Source organism: Pongo abelii, chromosome 20, assembly GCF_028885655.2.
Source record: "Pongo abelii isolate AG06213 chromosome 20, NHGRI_mPonAbe1-v2.0_pri, whole genome shotgun sequence".
Taxonomy (NCBI): Eukaryota; Metazoa; Chordata; class Mammalia; order Primates; family Hominidae; genus Pongo; species Pongo abelii.
Window position 1 is genome coordinate 48,364,722 of NC_072005.2, and position 21,191 is coordinate 48,385,912.

Here is a 21,191-nt window from a genome sequence, read left to right on the forward strand (position 1 = left end):
CATAAGAAGGTGACTGATAACTTGGCAGCCGTGCCAGTTCTCTCCTGTACTCTTTCCCGCCTCCTCACACCCCAATGCCTCATGATTTCTTCCTCAAATCTTTTTTTCTCGCTTGGATTTCCTTATACCTTTCAATGACCCTCTCTATCTGAATATTTGGCAGGAAAGTGAGTACTAAGTGTTGGTAGAAGAGACTTTGACAAGGTCTGTTTCCCTCTGTGCTCCTGCTCCCATCCTTTGCAAAATATCGGCAATAGTAGCGTTGTTGCCAGGGAAGTTGCCCTGTCCTCTCGCTGTTCACAATTCCCTCCAATTCTGCAGCCACATAAGATGGCAGCAGAGCAGGATCCAGGACAAGAGGCAGCTCCCCTGCCCAGAACACCGCCCCTGGAGCAGTGGGTGACACCAGGCCTCCTTGTGTGTCCATCGGGAAGGTGGCCATGGCTTAGTTGTTCTGGTCTAAAGGGGAGGGAACTGGGTTGGGGGAAGAGACCCCCAGAGCTGCAGGTCCCAGAGGGTTTGAGAAACAGGAGCCGCAGGAGGGAAGGAGCCCTGAAGTGTGTTTGCCCAGCTGCTGGGGCGCCTGGCTCCAGCCCTTGTTTGGAAATGGCCCCGGGCAAAAGAAGAAAGGTAATAATACTTGAAGTAAACATTAGGGGCATAGAATATCAGCACTCACTAAACTTGACATTTCTTTGAGACTTTAGGAAATGTGCTCAAAGGGAGAGGAGAGGCTGGGCTTGAATGCTGGGTGATATTCATGGGGGCTGAAGGGAAGGCTAACAAGGGAGCCCTTTTTTTGGAAGCCTCCAGGCAGGGGTGAAAGCAGGGGGTGTGACTTTGTTTCCCTGAGAGAAGGAAAGAGGAAAGGCATGAGTCAAAGCCCTTTGATTTTGTTTGACCATTCTTTTTTCTCCACGTTTTCAAATTATCTCGGCCTGTTGACTTGTCACAGAGTTGATTGTGGACTTTGCTACTGCAGTGTTTATAAAGCACTGCAGGGGCCAGGGACTGCTAGGACTGAGCCTGTGTCCAAGTTGAAGGCTCAGGGTGGGCCTAAGCTTGTTCTGATGCAAATCACAGATGTGGCTTCTTTCTGGAAAATTCTAAAACCAGGGAGATGACATCCATTTCATAAAGCCTAGAGATATGAGTGCAGTCATCTCTCAAAGTGGCAGGAGTGCAGGGGAACTGAGAGGGACTTGGTCGGGTGGAACTTGAGCTGGAGTTCGGGGAGGATTTGGGTTGGTGGAGGGCAGAGAGGAGGGCCGTGCAGAGCAGGGGCGTGTTGTAGGAGAGGTGCCCCCTGGAGCTCATTGCATGGGGATTTTAGAGGACAGGAGCTGTTTGTGTTCATTTTTGTATTGCCTGAACTTACACAGGGCCTGGCACTTTGGGAGTATTCTATAAATGACTGTTGAATGGAATGATGGTTTTGTACCCCATTAACTGGGCCTGATGTATTAGAAAGTGTGTGAAAATGTAGCCCATTAGCAGAAAGAAAATCTTACTGAAAAACCATCCCATGTACAAATGGAGCCTGGTGCGGCCACTTTACTTATGCTGCTGAGTTCTGCATCAGTCCACACCGAGGCCACCGCAGGGGCCTGGAGCTCCTCTTCAGACCTACCTCCAGGTGCCTCAGTCTCTTTATCCCTCTGTTCTTCCAGGTCCTGCTCCCTGTCCATCTGGTTTCCCCTCCATGAACTTAGGGTGGGTGTTGCATCCTGTGTCCCATTGGAGGGGGCTTCTGGTCTGTTAGGTCTATTAATATAAAACACCCCCAAGACAAATGGACTTTTTTCTTGTTAATATGACAACTTCTTATGACGCATCTCAAGAACATTATTTGTGTCAAGAGTCTCTCTGATGTACAGAGGCCCTCCCTCCCCCAGGAAGGAGGTAAGGGGAATTTGGGAGAAAACACCGCCCTGCCTGGGTTACTTATTTCCCTATTCTACAGTGTACTTGGTAGACATTCAAAAATATTTGTTGACTTTGTCCATGATCCACATGGCTCTCATAGAGTCATTTATTCACACACACATTCAGTGAGACTTTGAGCGCCTAGTGTGTGCCTGGTATTTGCTAGATAGTGGATGCTGAGATCAGATGTGCTGCTGTCTCTGAGGAGCTCTCACTATACAGCTGCACCTACAGTGACCGAATCCACCTGTCCCACTTTACAGACATGGAAATTAAAGTGCAGCGAAGTTATAGGAGTAGTTCAACAACACAGTCAGTAGCCTCAAAGTTACAGGAGTAAATCAAGTTTTCTGACTTGCTGGATTTTCTATTAGTATGCGCTACCTGGCTGCTGCAGGTGCAGACGTGGTGAGCTCCGATAGGAGAGAGGACGTTCAGAGTGAAGTGGGAGCCCTGAGCACCCTGGATTAGCCAGGAGGACATGCCGGGTCCAGCTGTGACCGCACAGAGGACCATCAGGGATATTTGCATTCTCTTTTTCACTTTGAGCTTGAAATGAAGAAAACTGATCCCAGGAAACCAAGAGTGGAAGATTTTTCACAGGGGATTAGTGAGATGCGTCAAAAAGCCTGTGTTGGATTGGTGCCTGTAATCCCAGCACTTTGGGAAGCTGAGGTGGGAGGATGGCTTGGGCCCAGGAGTTTGAGACCAGTGTGGGCAACATGGTGAGACCCTATCTCTATAAAGTTTTTTTTTTTTTTTTTTTTTTTAAAGAAAACCCTTTTCTGATGTCTGTCACGGTGTTTCTCACTGAATGGTAATGGTCTGACTTTGAGTGGGTTCCATCCATAGCCTGGAGCTCTGTGAGGCAGGGACCAGGTGTGATTCACCTTTGTCTCTCCAGTGACAGTACACAGCAGGCTACGATAAATATTTCTTACAAAATAAAACTGAATAAAAAGTAGACATCTGCACAGGTGTAGGATGACTAAGCAGCAGCAGAAGCAGGAAAAGTCAGCGTCCCCAGATCAGCTGATACAGCGTTCAGCTTCTAGATAGGGGTGAGGTGCCAGGACGGGGATGGGGTTCCTGTGGCTCTGCTGCTCTGGGGAGCACCCCTAGGATTCAGAGTGTCGGCTGTGGTTGCTGCACTTCACTTGCCCGTGGGAAAGTGAGCAGAGGGTGTGGGGCTTCAGGTGACCCTAAGTGGGAGACGGCCGAGGGAAGATGGGGTAGGTGGCACATAGAGGTTTTTTTTTATTTTTTTATTTTTATTTTTATTTTTGAGACGAAGTTTCGTTCTTGTTGCCTAGGCTGGAGTGCAATGGCACCAATCTTGGCTCACCGCAACCTCTGCCTCCCAGGTTCAAGCAATTCTCCTGCCTCAGCCTCCCGAGTAGCTAGGATTACAGGCATGCGCCACCATGCCTGGCTATTTTTTTTTGTATTTTTAGTAGAGACGGGGTTTCTCCATGTTGGTCAGGCTGATCTCGAACTCCCGACCTCAGGTGATCTGCCCACCTTGGCCTCCCAAAGTGCTGGGATTACAGGCGTGAGCCACTGTGCCCGGCCAAGGTTGTTTACCAATATTTGAAGGTCGGTTGTATGAAAAAGTGTTAGACTTGGCTGGGTGCGTTGGCTCATGCCTGTAATCTCAACACTTTGGGAGGCTGAGGCAGGCAGATCACCTGAGGTTGGGAGTTTGAGACCAACCTGGCCAACATGGCGAAACCCCATCTCTACTAAAAATACAAAAATTAGCCGGGTGCAGTGGCGGGCGCCTGTAATTGCAGCTATTCAGGAGGCTGAGGCAGGAAAATCCCTTGAACCCAGGAGCAGGAGTTTGCAGTGAGCCAAGATTGTGCCACTGCACTCCATCCTGGGCGACAGACTCAGACTCCATCTCAAAAAAAAAAAAAAAAAAAAGGAAAAGAAAAAATATTAGTGTCACATGCATCCATGTGAAGAGACCACCAAACAGGCTTTGTGTGAGCAATAAAGCTTTTAATCACCTGGTGCAGGCGGGCTGAGTCCGAAAAGAGAGTCAGTGAAGGGAGTTAGGGATGGGGCAGTTTTATAGGACTAGGGTAAGCAGTGGGAAGTTACAGTTAAAGGGGGTTTTTCTCTTGCAGGCTTGGTGGGGAGATCATAAGACTCATTGTCCAGAAGAAGAATGTCACGAGGTTGATCGATAGATCAATTGGGACAGGGCAGGATCAAGTCATGATAGAATGTCGTAAGTTTGGTCAATCGGTTAAGACAGGAGTTGGCTGTTTCCCTTCTTTTGTACTTTTCGGTTGCCTCAGGCCATCTGGATGTATACATGCAGGCTTGGGCTCAGAGGCCTGACATTCCTGTCTTCTTATATTAATAAGAAAAATAAAACAAAATAGTGTTGAAGTGTTGGGGTGGCGAAAAAATTGTTTTTGGGGTGGTATGAAGAGATAATGGGCCATGTTTCTCAGGGCTGCTTCGAGCAGGATTAGGGGCTGCGTGGACACCTTAAAGAAAATTTTATAATGGGTTACATGGAATAGGAGTTTAGGCTGTGGGGAGATCTTGGGGCAGAGGATGGTACTGTGGGGTTGTTAAAAGTAGCATTTGTCATATAGAATGATTAGTGATGGTCTAAGTGTGATTTTGTATGAATTGAGAAACCAAATGGAAGACACAAGGCCCGAATAAGAGAAGGAGAAAAAGAGGTACCAGAGGACTAAGAATTGGGAGGACCCAGGATGTCCAACTAGAGAGTGCCCAAGGGGGTTCAACATAATTACTTGCTTGGTTGGCGAGTTTTTGGGCTATATCCTTGAGTTTTTTTATGTTGTCATATACTAGGCCAGATTGATTTAGGTAAAAGCAACACTCTTCATTTAAAAATATAGAGAGTCCTCCTTTTTCAGCAGTGAGTAAGTCAAGGCCTCGGTGGTTTTGGAGGACAACTGCAGCTAAAGAGTCAACCTGGGCCTGAAGGACTCATAGAGTTTGTGATATGTCTGTGATGCTAGCAGAGAAGTCATTAGAGAGGCTATGGAAGGTCGTGACAGAGGCTGAAATGCCTGCTATTCCAGTTCTGAGCACAATAGCGGAGGCAGAAAGTCCTAAACCGACAAGTAAGGGAATTAGTCGAATAACTTTTTTTTTTTGTCGTGTCGGTGTCATGAGGAGAACAGGAAGCTTTTCAGTCCCATTCGCAAATTGAATTTTGGGAGTAAACTAGTGTGCATGTGCCTGTCCAATTAGCAGGTAGACACATGTAGGCAGAGGATCCACAGAGGAAGAAGAGACCTTGTGCAAGGCAAAACTGGAAATGCAAAGTAAAAAGATGAGAAGGAATGCTAAAAGAGGTGTCTTGTACTCAGACTCCTAGGGATCCAGCTAGGGCGGCAGCCGTCAGAGGTTGTAATGGGGACTGATGGGGTAACTGCATAGAGGGGGAGGTTCGATTTTCATGGTGTATGAGAAAACGTTGAGTGTCTATGAGCAACCTTTCACTGTTATTTACAGGGCTGGGTATAAGCAAACAAGAAGAGGGCCTGGGAGGAGAGTCTGATGAGCAAGGGGAAGGTAGCCAAAGATGGAGTGAAATACGGGGTGAGTATCTTCCTAGGCAATAATAACTGCTAATGTTTTTAAGTTTGCCAGTATTGATAGAGGGCTTGTTTGTAATACGGAGCTGGGAGGCCCCAATTGTTTCAGTGGTATGTGTAGTTGGGCTTTGGAGATGAAGAGTGAAGGAACACGGAGAAGGTGAAAGGTTACCTAGGGGAATTCCAGTGGGTCTTTGCCAAGAGATACATAAAGGAGTGGCCACAGGAATAGCAGTTTGTGTTGTGAGGTGTCCAAATATGGGGGGAGTAGAGTTGATATAAGGGAGAAAGGTTTTTTAAGTAAGTGTGGAGAAGGGCGGCAGCTTGCTGATGTGAAATGTCTGGGGAGGTCTTGCTGGACCTGTCTAGAAAGTAAAGAATTTCTTCAGGAGGGTTAAGGTAAGGGCTGTTAAAGGAAGTTCGGAGGTGTAGGGAGACAGGAGTTGTTGTTTAGTCTGTATGTAAGGCGGGGACAGCTGTGTAGGCACGGGAAGAAAGGGAAATGCAAAGCCAGCAGTTGTTCACTAAGGAGGGATTAGAAGCGGCTAGGAGAGAATGGGTAAGGTTGATAGTGTGGTGGAGATAGCTGGGGAGAGGTAGAGGGTGGCATAAAAATGGGAATGAGAATAAGAGTGAGTATAAAAGTAAAGAATAGAACTTCATCAGGGTGGAAGTATTGGAGGGTGCCCTGCCAACAAAGATCATCTATCCACTCTAAGAGGGAGTTAAGAGTGACAGTTTGGGGATAGCACCAGGAGATATCCGCTGTGATGGTTTGGAGAAAGAGTGTAAACCAGCAGTGTAAACAAGAGCAGGGCATTTATGAGTAGTTGAGAACAGTGAATAGGAGTATGACTAGACAGAAGATAGTGGGGATGACAAGTTTTTGGGGCACAGTCCAAGTAGTGGGGGTGACTGCATAAAGCCCTGTTGCAAAAAGTAGGGTAAGGATGAACAGACCTAATAGAATGAAGGGACGTATTAGGCTCATGAGGGTTATTACTGTTCTTCAGAAATACGAGTGAGTTTAAGGGAAGTAGGGGAGAGTACTTGCGACTTCCAGGAGGAAGAGGAGAGATTAGGCTGGCTGTTCGATGGACACAGCTTTATTCTGGAACGGTGAACCCAATGGGGAGGATCCTGCAGGCAGACGGCAGTTGGGTACTAGAGATGACTAAGTAGGGTCCAGTCCATTGAGGCTGTAGAGTTTGAGGGGTCAGATTCTTAACAAGAACGGATTGTCCAGCTAGGGTGTCTTCATATGGCTGGGAATCTGGAGTAGGCAAGAGAAGATTAGCAGCCTGGGGAATTTCCTGTCTAGCCTGCTGGAGGCCTGGAAGATAGTCGCCTAGAGGGCTGGTGTCTGGGACAAGGTTGGGGCCGAGCAAGAAAGTGCGTCCATAGAAAAGTTCAAATGGACTGTACCCTGTAGCATCTCGAGGACAGGCTCTAATTCTGAGAAGCGCAAGAGGTAGAAGTACTGTCCAGTCCTTTTTAAGTTGGAGACTGAGCTTGGTGAGGTATGTCTTTAAAAGACCATTAGTCCGTTCTACCTTTCCTGAAGATTGAGGATGGTAAGGGGTGTGAAGTTAGACTTATTTCAGCCTACAGAGAGTAGGACGAGAATTGGTGAGTGTGTATCAGACACATTTTGGCTCAGGATGGAAAAGAACTGTCACAGTAAAGTAAGTTTCCTTGGGAAATTGCAAGTTTACTGATGGAGTTCAGGCCTGAGCTGGGTGTCTGAAAATACCTGTTAGAGTGATTTCTAAGGTTACAAGGGCAGAGCTTGGCTTGAAACCAGGTTTCCCACTGATACCACATATTAGGTATTATACAAACTGTCCTTTGCAATGAGACACGGCCCTATGATGCAGGCTGAGCTCTCTGACAGTTACTTCCTGTCTTTGTGGGCAATTGTGATTTTATCTCCTTTGTGACCTGGACTTTGCCTGCTACCCTTTGCTCTTGCCAGCCCTCCCACTTCCTTTACTGGTGACAAGGTTTAAGTGCATTTACTGATGATGGTCACAAGGTGGCAGCACTGCCTCACTGGTGTTTCCTAAGACCTCTGCTTGGATGTGGGCCAAAGAGGCTGAAACCCTGGGTTTAAACGCAAAAACTCATGCAGTGAGGGCATGGCTATGGAGGGCAAGTTCTATTCCTTCTCTGCACCTCAGTCTCTCCTCATCCATAAATCAGATGCAGTGAGAATTAATCTCTAAATGATACTCAAGCCTTGCTACTCAAAGTGTGGTCCACCAACCAGCAGCAATGACATCGTCCAAATGCTCCTTAGAAATGCAGAATCTTGTGAAAATGTCAATCATAAAAAAAAGAAATGCAGACTCTCAGGCCCCACCAGAAGAATCAGAATCTGCATTTAAACAAGATCTTTGGGTGATCTGTGAGCACATTAAAGTTTGTGAAGCATTTCTACCAGATCTTTTTTATTTTGTATTCATTTTTGGAGTTTTTTGAGACAGAGTCTCATTCTGTCACCCAGGCTGGATGGAATGCAGTGACAGGATCATAGCTTAATGCAGCCTGGACCTCCTGGGTTCAAGGGAATCCTCCTGCCTCAGGCTCTCAAGTAGCTGGGACCACAGGCATGTGTCACCGTGCCCGGCTAATTTTTTAAATTTTTTATAGAGATGAGGTCTCACCATGTTGCCCAGGCTGGTCTGGAACTCCTGGGCTCAAACCATCCTCCTGCTTCAGCCTCCCAAAATGTTGGGATTACAGGCATGAGCCACCGCACATGGCACTTCCAGTTCTAAAATGCAATTACTTCACACTCACCTCAAATTCTGTTACTTCACAGGAGAAAAAAAGGAAAATAAAGTTTACCTTTAGCCTCATTCATGCCCTTAATCCTAACTTCCCAGGTTTTTTTTTGTTTTTGTTTTTGTTTTTGAGACGGAGTCTTGCTCTGTCGCCCAGGCTGGAGTGCAGTGGCACCATCTCGGCTCACTGCAAGCTCCGCCTCTTGGGTTCACGCCATTCTCCTGCCTCAGCCTCCCTAGTAGCTGGGACTACAGGTGCCTGCCACCATGCCTGGCTAATTTTTTGTATTTTTAGTAGAGACAGGGTTTCACTGTGTTAGCCAGTATGGTGATGGTCTCGATCTCCTGACCTCGTGATCCGTCCGCCTCAGCCTCAAAAGTGCTGGGATTACAGGCGTGAGCCCACCGCGCCTGGCCACTTCCCTTTTTAAACCATCTCTTTCTGCTCTAGCTCTCCCTGCTCCTTCCTGTTCCTTATACATACTCCATTCTGGTCTCTCTCAGTGGTAGTGGTGGTGGCATGGGCTCTGGTGTTAGACTCACTGAGTTTCTAATCCCACATCCACCAACAACCTTGGCAAGTTACTTCACCTTTTTGAGGATCAGCATCCTCCTGTGAAATAACCCCACATGGTGGTTGAGAGGAGTAAATAAAAAAACATCTGTGCCTCATAAATATATATACCTACTATGTACCCCCAAATGTAAAAATTAAAAAAAAAAGTAAAACAACATCTGCAAACCCACTCTCATTCCTGAGACCCTCTTCAAAGCTAGCATCTACAGTGGTGCCTGCCACCTGGTTTCCTTGGTGTGTTTCTCCTTGTTTCTGCTTTCCTAAGGTTGAACCATTCAGGACCTCACCTGAATGCCATCTGTTCCATGAAACCTTTCCCAGCCATTCCTGACCCAGTCGATCCCTCGCTTCTATAAATTATTTTACCCATGTATGGGCATGTAATTACGTGCCAGCCCTCTCAGTGAGACCCCATAGGGAGGCTGGAAGGGTATTGGCTGTGTGCGAATTGAAGGTTAATTGAGTGAATTCTTTTCTTACTACCCCCTGAGTGTTAGAGCTGCCGTCTCTTTTTTTCAGCTAGTCCCAGCAGCAGTTCCTCCTGCACCAGCTGCACCAGACCCTGGCAGGCATGTGAATACCTTACGGATTGCTCTTGTCAGGGTCCTTCCTGCCTCTGGGTTTTGGTTAAATTGGTGTTTCCTTTTGCACGATATCAGTGGTCCCTCTAAGGGAGAGATTGATGATATCTCTTTATGGAAATGCCAAGATAATAACTGAGGAAGTTGAACCCAATATCTTATTGCTTAAATAGCCTGGTTACGGGAGATGTGTACACACTTTCCTGTTTCATTAAAATTACAACAGTCTTTACTCTCTTACTTCAGAAGAGATGGGGGACAAAAGACCAAGTGGGAGTGTGGGCAACATAGCGAGACCCCATCTCTACAAAAAGATAAAAAATTAGCTGGGTGTGGTGGTGTGTGCCTGTAGTCCCAGCTACTCTGGAGGTCGAGGTGTGAGGATCGTTTGAACCCAGGAACTCAAAGCTGCAGTGAACTATGATCACGCTATTGCACTCTGGCCTGGGTGATAGACCAAGAAAAAAAAACAAGTGGGGAGGACAGGGTGGTTTAGGGGAGTTAATGTACCTCTAACCTGTATTCTCTGAATTGTTCTTTCAATCATATCTGGAAGTGTACATCTTTGCATGTGAGGTCATATATTTATATCACATCACTCATAAGTCCCTCCCTGTCTGTGGCAATTAGGAGATCATGTCAGTCAGGATTAGGATAGTAAAATTATATAGTATGTACTTTCACTGGAGCAAAGGTTTCTCTGAAGTCTGGAGAGAAAATGGACCAGTAGGGCTGGACCCTTTACTTGGGGTCCTGCCTTCTCTTTTTATTGGACAGCAGCCTACTCAGCCATCACTTTCCCAATCAGGGGCTTTTTTTTTTTTTGAGATGTAGTCTCGCTCTGTCGCCCAGGCTGGAGTGCAGTGGCACGATCTTGGCTCACTGCAAGCTTCGCCTCCCGGGTTCATGCCATTCTTCTGCCTCAGCCTCCTGAGTAGTTGGGACTACAGGCGCCCGCCACCATGCCTGGCTAATTTTTTGTATTTTTAGTAGAGACGGGGTTTCACTGTGTTAGCCAGGATGGTCTTGATCTCCTGGCCTCATGATCCACCCACCTCAGCCTCCCAAAGTGCTGGGATTACAGGCATGAGCCACTGCGCCAGCCAATCAGGGGCTTTTTAACCTTCCCATTTTCCTATAAAGGGTCCATGCCAATGTTCAGATATATTTATTGTGCCTGGAACTGGATGTTCTTTTAAAAAGTGAAGCCCAAGGACGGCTTCCTAGCAGATTTCCAGGATTGTAATCTTCACTGTCTAAGCTGTGGGTTTCCAACCTTGGATACTGATTAGAGTCACTTGTAGGGCATTTAAAACCTACCAATGCTTGTGCCTTCCCCCAAGAGAGTGTGATTTGATTGATGCATGATGTGGCCCACGCACTAGTTGTTTATGAATGCTTCCAAGGAAAATGGTCATTTTACAGTGGGGGAACTGTAGCCCAGTGCTCAAAGTTAACATCTCCAGTAATCAGAGATATTGACATCTTAGGGCATCATAATATGATGGATGGAGAAGGCGCAGCATCACCTCTGTAGTATTCTTGCCTACTGTATATAACTTTAGTTTCATCATGAGAAACAACTAGAAAAGCCCAAACCGAGGGTCATTATACAAAATAACTCACCAATACTCTTCGAAAATGTTAAGGTAATCTAGGCAAGAGAAATTCTGAGGAACTGTCCCAGATTAAAGGAGACTGGGAGGACAGAGCAATGAGATGCAATGTCTGATCCTAGATTGGATCCTGGTCCAGAAAAAGAACATTAGTGGGAAGATAAGGGGGATTTGAATAAGGTCTACAGATTCATTCATTGTACAGTATCAGTGATCATTTATTGATTTTGATGATTATACTGTGGTTATCTAAAATGTTAACATTTGGGGAGGCTTAGTGAAAAGTATGTGAAGACCCTGACTATTTGTAGAAGTTTTTTGAAAGTCTGAAATTATTTCAGATGAAAGTAAAGAAAGGAAAAGAAAGCTTCCAGGTAATTCTACTGAGTTGCCAAAGCTGAAAACCACTTCTCTAAGTTATCTTGCCTAATAATACTGTCAAGAGTAATCTTCCTGGAAATACCATATTGTTATGTTTGTGACCTTCTCAAAGCTTTCCAGTGTTTGCTGTTATCTAGGATGAAGTTCCTGCTCCTTAGGCTACCATTTAAAGCCCCCATAGCATGGCCTCGATCTACTCCGTTGATCTACGTGGAAGGACTTAACCTACATTTTACTTTCTCATGCCTGAGCTTATTCTAATTCTTTTACTCCTTCCTATATAATACCCTTGCCTTCCTGTTCAGCCTCCTGAGCTGTTCTTTGTGCTATGGCCCATTTCAGACCCTGTCTCTTCACTGAAGCCTGTATAGTTATTCCTGTTAGAAGCAATCATCCTTCCTTTCTTTGATTTCTGGTAGGTACCATGGTGTGGAGTGAACCACGAGCTTTAGATTCAGAAATATGTGAGTTTGAATCCTTTGACCAGTTCCACCTTTAACCAGTTCTGAGATAAGGGACAAGTTTATCAACATCTTGTAATAGAGGGGTAATAGAGTACCTGCATCAAAGGGTCATTGTGACCATTAGATCAGATGCAAACATAAAGGTCCTCAGCACAGCATATAGCAGATTCTTTCCTCATCACTTTAATAGCTCAGTGGTTCCCAGAAAGTTTGTGGGTGGTGTGAAGGCTCTTATCAAAATTTCCTAAAGAGCCTTTTAAAAATATTTGTGCCTGGTCATCACTAAGATGACAGATGCTCTTTAACGGAACTGAATGCTTGGGACTTTAAGAAATTCAACTGAGATTTTTTTTTTCCCTTTGAACACAACTGAGTAAATAAGTGACCTAAGGGCAGAGGAATGTAACCCAGAAGAGGGAGAAGGGAGGAACTGGGTTTTTAAGTAGGAAAAAGCTGTGATGCCTTCCACACCCACTCTGTTGCTGTCAGTGAGACAGCAGTGAGGAAGTACCACTCCCTAGTACAACTCCTTAAACCATGAGTCCTGAACAGCCCTTCACTAATCCATTCCCTGTCCCGGTGATGTGTACCTGGGTGAGTCAGGTCCCCATGAGTCAATCATTCTTCTCCCTCTTCAGCATCTCCATCCTCACCACTCAGTGCTATGTGCTATGGTCTGGCCCCACCTCCCAGGCCATTAGTATTGGCCTAAGAAAGCAAGACTGGGAGAGGCAACTGAGAAGGAAGTCAGAGGCCACTAGGCATGGAAAGAGGCAGGTGGGGCTGTCATTGCTCAAAGGCCACACACTCTGGGTGTGTTTTATGACTGTTCCTGGATTTGAAATCTTTTCCCCTTTGTGATCATTCCAGAGACTAACCCTCTCCTGCTTCCTTCTCATCACACTATCTGTTCCTAGTGCATTACTTTTATAGCCAGAGAATGGCTGTACAAATAGTTAACAATTCAGTAAAAGTTACACCTGGGCACGGTGGCTCACACCTGTAATTCCAGCACTTGGGAGGATGAGGAGGGTGGATCATGAGGTCAGGAGTTCAAGATCAGCCTGACCAACATGGTGAAACCCCGTCTCTACTAAAAATACAAAAATTAGCCGGGTGTGGTGGCACGCACCTGTAATCCCAGCTACTCAGGAGGCTGAGGCAGGAGAATCGCTTGAACCTGGGAGGTGGAGGTTGCAGTGAGCCAAGACTGTGCCACTGCACTCCAGCTTGGGTGACAGAGCAAGACTCCATCTCAAAAAAAAAAAAAAAATTACTTTTTATGAGAACTGGGAACCTGGCCTTCCTTTTTGCCAAAAGAGATTGAAGTCCATAAAAGCCAGCTTTTATTCCAGGCTGTGCAGTTGTGAGTGTGGTGTTAGGGAGCAGGTACATAAGTGAAGGGTTTAAGACAGAAAACAAAATGCTGGCTGTTTGTCAAATCCTGAGAGTAGAGGGGACAAAAATCATTCTGAAAGGTGGATGTCATTCAGGAGACCTTGGAAATCTTAGGGTGTCCTCTGCCCAGATGGGGAGGAGGATGAGGTTAAATTATGGATTTGAGTGACACTTGGTACATTACTAAACTTCTCTGCTTCAGTTTTTTTTTTTTTTTTTGAGACGGAGCCTCACTCTGTTGCCCAGGCTGGAGTGCAGTGGCATGATCTCGGCTCACTGCAAGCTCCGCCTCCCGGGTTCATGCCATTCTCCTGCCTCAGCCTCCAGAGTAGCTGGGACTACAGGTGCCCGCCACCATGCCCGGCTAATTTTTTTTTGTATTTTTAGTAGAGATGGGGTTTCACTGTATTGGCCAGGATGGTCTTGATCTCCTTACCTCGTGATCCGCCTGCCTCGGCCTCCCAAAATGCTGGGATTACAGGCGTGAGCCACCATGCCTGGCCCCTGCCTCGGTATTTTTAATCTGTAAAAATGGGGATGGTGACACTCAGGATTCTTTGAGAGGACTGGAGCTACATGGAAACCCCTTGGGATAGTGCCTGGCGGATAGTGAGTGCTGCATCAGTGTGAGCTATTATAATTATGGGAATAGACAAAGGTGCCACCTGGGGCATCCAGAGTGGGGAGGTATTTTCCAGTCAGAGTCCTGGGAGGCCAGCTGGAGATGAAGCTGGTGAAGGGGGAGGCTTAACTTCCAGGAGTGGAAGGATTGGGAAGGAGTAACTCATGCATAACATTCTGTGAAAATACCTTTACCCAACAGCAGGAATATGCAGAGTGGGTGTGGCTTCTGTCACAATTATTGTCCTTGGGGTCTAGGAATGTGAAACCCAAGCCTAGAAACAGGCTTCAGGGGTGCCTTGCAAATTAGCATTCATCTTGCCAAAGGAAAATGTTCATCTTGTTAAAAGAAAGCATTTATGTGCTAAAAGAATCCCTTCTTGTGGCCCAGGTCATTATTTTTGTCTTGGTACTATCCTTTTTTTGTTTTTGTTTTTGGGAAGGAGTCTTGCTGTTTTGCCCAGGCTGGAGTGCAGTGGTGGATCTCAGCTCACTGCAAGCTCCACCTCCCGGGTTGACACCATTCTCCTGCCTCAGCCTCCCAAGTAGCTGGGACTACAGGCTCCTACCACCACGCCCGGCTAATTTTTTTTTGTACTTTTAGTAGAGACAGGGTTTCACTGTGTTAGCCAGGATGGTCTCGATCTCCTGACCTTGTGATCTGCCCACCTCGGCCTCCCAAAGTACTGGGATGACAGGCGTGAGCCACCGCACCCGTCCTGTACTATCCTTATTTACAAGATGTAAAGAGAAAGACTGGGCTGGGCTCAATGGATCACACCTGTAATCAATCCCAGCACTTTGGGAGGCCGAGGGGGGCGGATTGCCTGAGGTCAGGAGTTTGAGACCAGCCTGGCCAACATGGCGAGACTCCATCTCTACTAAAAAATACAAAAATTAGCTGGGCGTGGTGGTGTGTGCCTGTAATCCCAGCTACTCAGGAGGCTGAGGCAGGAAAATCACTTGAACCCAGGAGGCAGAGGTTACAGTGAGCCGAGATCGTGCCATTGCACTGCAGCCTGGGTGACAAGAACGAAACTCTGTCTCAAAAAAGAGACTGAAGAAGAGTGAAATAAGGAAATACATATATGCATTAGCAGGGCAGAATTGGGACTGGTATGTGTACGTTAAGAGGAAGCATGTAAAAATTGTATGTGAACATAAAAAGGACTTCTTGTTTTAAACAGACCTCTCTATATAAATAATGTGGACTGTCTTGAGTAGATAGCAGACTCCATCACAAGAACATTCCAGCAGAATCACAAGAGAATGGATAGCGTGGCTGCTTTCTAAATGGTAGTTTAGAGTGAGCAAGTCACTGAAAAGAAAGGAGACCAAGAAGATGGGTGAGGGTGAGAGAAATGGGATGGTGAAAGGAAAAGACTGAAAGAAATGTTTACTGAGGGCCCACCAGGTACCAGGCTGTGTGTCTAATGCCTTACACATCTTTTTTTTTTTTTTTTAGATGGAGTCTTGCTCTGTTGCCCAGGCTGGAGTGCAGTGACGTGATCTTGGCTCACTGCAACCTCCACCTCCCTGATTCAAGGAATTCTCCTGCCTCAGCCTCCTGAGTAGCTGGGATTACAGGCGTGCACCACCACGCCCAACTAATTTTTGTGTTTTTAGTAGAGATGGGGTTTCACCATGTTGGTCAGGCTGGTCTCGAACTCTTGAGCTCGTGATCCACCTGCCTTGGCCTCCCAAAGTGCTGGGATTACAGGTGTGAGCCACTGCGCCCGACCAATGCCTTACACATCTTAATTTACTCTTTTATTGTCATCCTCTGATGGAGTAAGAGTCACCTTTGTGCTGCAAATGAGAAGAGGCTGAGGGAGGTGAGGTGAGTGGTCAGGATCATCCAGCCAGTTCATAGCAGAGCTAGTGTGTTTCACCTCAAAGTTTGTGCTCTTGCCTATGATTCAGACAGAAAAGTGAGACACAGAAGGAAGGCAAGGCAAATTTTTGTTGTGGGTGAAGTTTATAAAAGTTACCTGTATTAGGCAGAATAATGGCCTCCTGAAAATATCCACATCCTAATCCCTGGAACCTGTGCATTTTACTTTATTTGGCAGAAAGACTTTGCAGATAAGATGAAGTTAAGAATCTTGAGATGGGGGAATTATCCTGGATTATCTGAGTGGGCACATTGTAATCAGAAGGATCCTTATAAGTCAAAGAGGGAGGCAGGAGAGTCAGGGTGAAAATGATGTAGCATGAGGAAGACTCCACTGGCCACTGCTGGCTTTGAAGATGGAAGGGGGCCATAAGCAAAGGAATATAGGTGGCATCAAGAAGCTGGGTCAGGCAAAGAAGAGGGTCCATTCCTTAAACCTCCAGAAGGAAACCTCCAGAAGGAACACTGCCAATGCCTTGACTTTAGCCCAGAGAGATTTATTTTGGACTTTTGACCTCCAGAACTATAAGAACTGGGAAAAATGTATGTAGTTTTTACATTCCAGGAGGTTACAGTCTGCTACATAGTGAAAAGGGACTGGAAAAAATAGGCCAAAATGTTAAACAACGATTAGCTCTAGATTATGGGTGGAAAATAGAATACAAGTGATAGTTATTTTTTCTTTCATACTTTATGTCTTAATTTTCAAAGGTAAGAAATTAAAGATAATTACTGTCAGGCCTCTGAGCCCAAGCTAAGTCACCATATCTCCAGTGACCTGCATGTATACATCCAGCTGGCCCGAAGCAACTGAAGAACCACAAAAGTAAAAAGAGCCAGTTCCTGCCTTAACTGATGACATTCTACCATTGTGATTTGTTCCTGCCCCACTCTAACTGACCAATTGACCTTGTGACATTCTTTTTCCTGGACAGTGAGTCTCACGATCTCTCCACCGTGCACCTTGTGACCTCCACCACTGCCCACAAGAGAAAACCACCTTTAACTGTAATTTTCCACTACCTACCCAAATCCGGTAAAACTGTCCCCCCCATTCTCCCTTTGCTGACTGTCTTTTCAGACTCAGCCCACTTGCACCCAAGTGCCTGTATAGTAGACTGTCTTCACATGGACGCGAGTAACAATTACGTTGCGATGTTATAAATAGAAGTATTTCAATGTACCTGTTAAATCCTCTGGAAGATCACTGAGAAGGCATATCTTTGAGTTTAAGGATGAATTTGCCAAGGACAGGAGTGACGTTATAGGCAGAGTTTTTGCAAAGGCAGGAAGAGAGGGCCTTATCCTTCAATCTAAATGGTCCATCATTTCCATGGATCAAACTCAAAGGAATGACTAGTCATCAAGGAATGTGTTCAGTGACATCTTATGGGGTAAACTGAGACATTCCGGGAGCCTGGAATCAATGTGAAGTAGTTTCAGACTTGGTGGCAGGGGAGAATGTGCTCCTAAAATCTGTTGTTTAGGGCTCAGCCTTTTCTGCTTTTTTCCTCCTATTATTTCTTAACAATGCTGAGGTGGGCAGGGCCCCAGTCCCAGAACAGGTCACCTGTACTTAATAGGAAGGTTTGTTTCCTTTGTTGAAAGGGGTGGGTATATAGCCCTGAGTTTGTTTTTTTTTGTTTTTCTTTACTAGCAATTATGGAAACGTAGAGTGGCTCCTTTCTCTACTAATAGCCTCATAATGGAGCCATCTAAATCTCTTACTGATTCCTCTATCCTTCAGGGAGCCACACCTTTCCCCAGCCCTCCTAGATCCTGGGGGAATCAGAGGACCTTTTCTAAGCACTATGTGAGGAAACAAGAAAACCTAGGGGTAAGAACTCTTGTAATTACCTCTATTTTTTTTTCTTTCTTTTAAAATATTTTAAACTTTTATTTTAGGTTCAGGGCTCCATGTACAGGTTTTTTGTTTTTGTTTTTTGAGACACAGAGTCTTGCTCTGTCGCCCAGGCTGGAGTGCAGTGGCGCGATCTCTGCTCACTGCAGCCTCCATCTCCTGGGTTCAAGCAATTCTCCCGCCTCAGCCTCCCGAGTAGCTGGGATTACGGGTGCCAGCCACCATGTCCAGCTAATTTTTATATTTTTATTACAGACGGGGTTTTACCATGTTGGCCAGGCTGGTCTGGAACTCCTGACCTCAGGCGATCCGCGGCCTCCCAAAGTGCTGGAATTACAGGCATGAGCTACCGTGCCTGGCCTGCAGGTTTGTTATATAGGTAAACTTGTGACTCAGGGGTTTCGTATGCAGACTGTTTTGTCACTTGGGTACTTAGTACCCAACAGTTTTTTTTTTTTTTTTTTTTTTGTCTGATCCTCTCCCTCCTCCCACCCTCCACCCTCAAGTAGGCCCCAGTGTCTGTTGTTCCCCTCTTTTTGTCCATGTGTTCTCATTTAGCTTCCACTTATAAGTGAGAAGACACAGTATTTGGTTTTCTGTTCCTGTATTAGTTTGCTAATCTATTTTATTAAAGTATGTTTCCCTTTCACCCCCCCTCCCTCCCCACCCTAATATTTTAGGGCTAAGTCTTCATCACTGGACACAAAGAAACTGGTTTCTTAGATGCTGCTATGCTTTGGTTCCACCCACCAACACAATGGGCCTATTTTTTTCTATAATCAAAGCCCCTGTGTTTGGCCTGTACAGTTCTACCTTGAACTGGTGCCAAAGCTCACACCTTCCTCTTCCGTTCCTTCCAGGTCATCTCAGAATCTGAAGGCTTGTGGGGCAGGGTAGGGAGTCCTGAGTTGTGACCACACAAAGGGGAAAGCTGTGGGAATCCAAGACAGTTGTTCTTGAGAGAGTCTTCTAGGCCTGTTGGCAGAAGAAGCAGAATTGTGGGCCAGGACCTGGGTCCTGGTGTTGGTGACTGAGCTCTGACTTTGAATGAGTAGATTTGCCTATCTAGACCTTAGCTGTGCCTTCTGCAAAATGAGATTTGAGATGAACTCAAGCCCTTACAGCTTGACTGCTCTGGCCATACATTTTCTTTCCTCTTCCTCATTGAAATCTATATCATTCCTTCAGGGCCCAAGGACCCATGCTCAGAAGAGATCAATTTGGCTAATGTCCTTATGAGAGGGGACCAACCCTCAGGCTTTATGTGCTCTTTGGCCTTTTAGGCAAGAGTGGAGAGGGTGGATATTTTTGTCCTGGTCTTGTTTTGGTGCTCTTTGATAGCAGGAAGGGCAGAGTCCTGCCAGACTGTGAAAGTCTTGACCACCAGCTTAAGGAGTCTGGACTCTTGTGAGTGTGGAACTACCAGAGGCTTTAAGTGGGAAGGGACCTGTGTCTCAGGACACATACTCTAGGAGGAGTGTGGCTGTGGAGAGTCCACATGAGAGACTCAGATCTGAAGTGAGAAATCAGAGGGCATGAAGAACAGGGGCATAGGTGTGAGCCATTTGAGGAAGAGTTGGAGGTCTTTGTGAGCGAACAGAGGGAGGAGATGGGAAGGAGGGGCCTGAAGATGGCTCTGAGCTGTGTCTAGTTTGGGCTTTTGGGTGGACCAGATGTCATTAGCCCCAAGATAAGAGCGGGGCTAGGTTGGTTAGGGACTGAAATGCTAAACCCAGTTTTGAATGTTAGGTAAGATGCCTGTGGTCCATCCAGATGGAACTACTGTGTGGGGAGTAGGAAGAATACAGCTAGGGCTGGAGCCAGGGAGTGGTAGAGGATGAAGAGGAAAGAGGGAGTGAGCTGGGGGGGGGTCTCTGCCTCTGTGGTAACTTCACACCTGCTCTCCTGTGTCGAGCTCATGGCTGTGTTCTACTCTTTCCCTCCCTGTTCTCTGATCAGAGCGATTTTTCAGAGTTTTGACTGGATAGATATTATTAGCCCAGGGGTCACATATTTACTACCGATAGGTCTTTTGGAAAGTGGGGACTGTGAATCAATGAATGGAGAGTTGAAAAGAGGAGAGTGAAGGAAGGACTTTTGGAGAAAGATAATAGGGAAGAGGAGGCAGGTGAAACACATGCTATAAAATATGTTAGCATTCATTATAAACTATAAAAAGCACAATGCAAATGTACAGTTCTGCTGAGAACGCTGTGACCATGGGTTGGAAGGGGGAGAGGTAAGACTAGGAGGGTAAAGGGGAAAAAGTAGCTTAAAAGGATGAAGCCAAAAACCAGGCTACTAGATCTAGACGTCTCCTTGGAAGGCTCTCTACTGCTTAAAAATTACTTGGCCTATCCAATCTCTTGGGTGTAATGAGTTTGTTTTTTCTTTTTTTTTTTTTTTGAGACAGAGTTTTGCTCTTGTTGCCTAGGCTGGAGTGCAATAGCACAATCTTGGCTCACCGCAACCTCCACCTACCGGGTTCAAGTGATTCTCTTGCCTCAGCCTCCCGAGTAGATGGGATTACAGGCATGCGCCACCACACCCAGCTAATTTTGTATTTTTAGTAGAGAGGAGTTTCGCCGTGTTGGCCAGGCTGGTCTTGAACTACCGACCTCAGGTGATCCGCCCGCCTCAGCCTCCCAAAGTGCTGGGATTATAAGTGTGAGCCACTGTGCCCGGCCTGGGTGTAATGAGTAATGAGTTTTATATGTTTATATGACAATATTAAATGCTAATAGCCAACAAATATTGTATGCTTACAATTAGTACATCTAACACAGATAGTGTAACTAATATTGTGTACTAATAGTACAATGAGTGGCCAACAAATATTGTGTGCTCAGTATATACCAGGCAGTGTGCTAAACACTTTAACTAGATTACCTCAATTGATCCTCACAACAGCACATGCGGCGGGTACTTTTATTGGCCCCATTTTACAGATGAGGGGAGTGAGGTATAGTCATTTGCCCAGGGCCTTGCAGCTTGTATGCTAGAGCCAGAATATGAAGCCAAGCCGCCTGGGGGACTATATAGCATGTGGTCTTAATCACTCAGCAGTTCAGGGTAGTTCAGTACATTCTATACTTTTCTGTTGTTGTTGTTGTTGTTGTTGTTTTTTTTTTGAGATGGAGTCTCGCTCTGTCGCCCAGGCTGGAGTGCAGTGGTGCAACCTTGGCTCACTGCAGCCTCTGCCTCCCAGTTTCAAGTGATTCTCCTGCCTTAGCCTCCCGAGTAGCTGGGACTACAGGCACGCGCCACCATGCCCGACTAATTTTTGTATTTTTAGTAGAGACAGGGTTTCACTGTGTTGGCCAGGGTGGTCTCGAACTCCTGACCTCGTGGTCTGCCCACCTCAGTCTCCCAAAGTGCTGGGATTATAGGCGTGAGCCACCATGCCTAGCCTTTTCTGTGTTTTTTTGTTTGTTTGTTTTGTTTCCTTTTACCTCTAACGAAGACATAGATAAAATGCAGCTCAGGTACAGAAAGT

At 46.1% G+C, this 21,191-nt stretch overlaps 2 protein-coding genes and 1 long non-coding RNA gene across 6 annotated transcripts in view; 2 read left to right on the top strand and 1 right to left on the bottom strand.

Moving 5' to 3' along the window:
• Positions 1-18,579, bottom strand: part of CXCL17 (C-X-C motif chemokine ligand 17) — a 33,400-nt gene extending 14,821 nt beyond the window's left edge. For 2 of the 4 annotated variants that reach the window (XM_002829299.4, XM_063720126.1), the window contains exons 1-2: positions 18,509-18,579; positions 1,631-1,764 (exon numbers count right to left, since the gene is read on the bottom strand). The gene's annotated coding sequence lies outside the window, so the exon portion shown is untranslated. Of the gene's footprint in view, positions 1-1,630; positions 1,765-17,018; positions 17,300-18,508 lie in introns of those variants that run through there. The other 2 variants (XM_063720128.1, XM_063720127.1) reach the window with 2 other exon arrangements.
• The window catches only part of LOC103888610 (CEA cell adhesion molecule 6), a 913,736-nt gene that overhangs the window by 693,505 nt on the left and 199,040 nt on the right, over positions 1-21,191 (top strand). The window lies entirely within an intron of this gene.
• Positions 3,437-21,191, top strand: part of LOC129051986 (uncharacterized) — an 80,883-nt gene continuing 63,128 nt past the window's right edge. The window contains exons 1-2 of the long non-coding RNA XR_008516607.2: positions 3,437-4,162; positions 5,434-5,520. This is a non-coding gene — a long non-coding RNA (uncharacterized LOC129051986). The remainder of the gene's footprint in view (positions 4,163-5,433; positions 5,521-21,191) is intronic.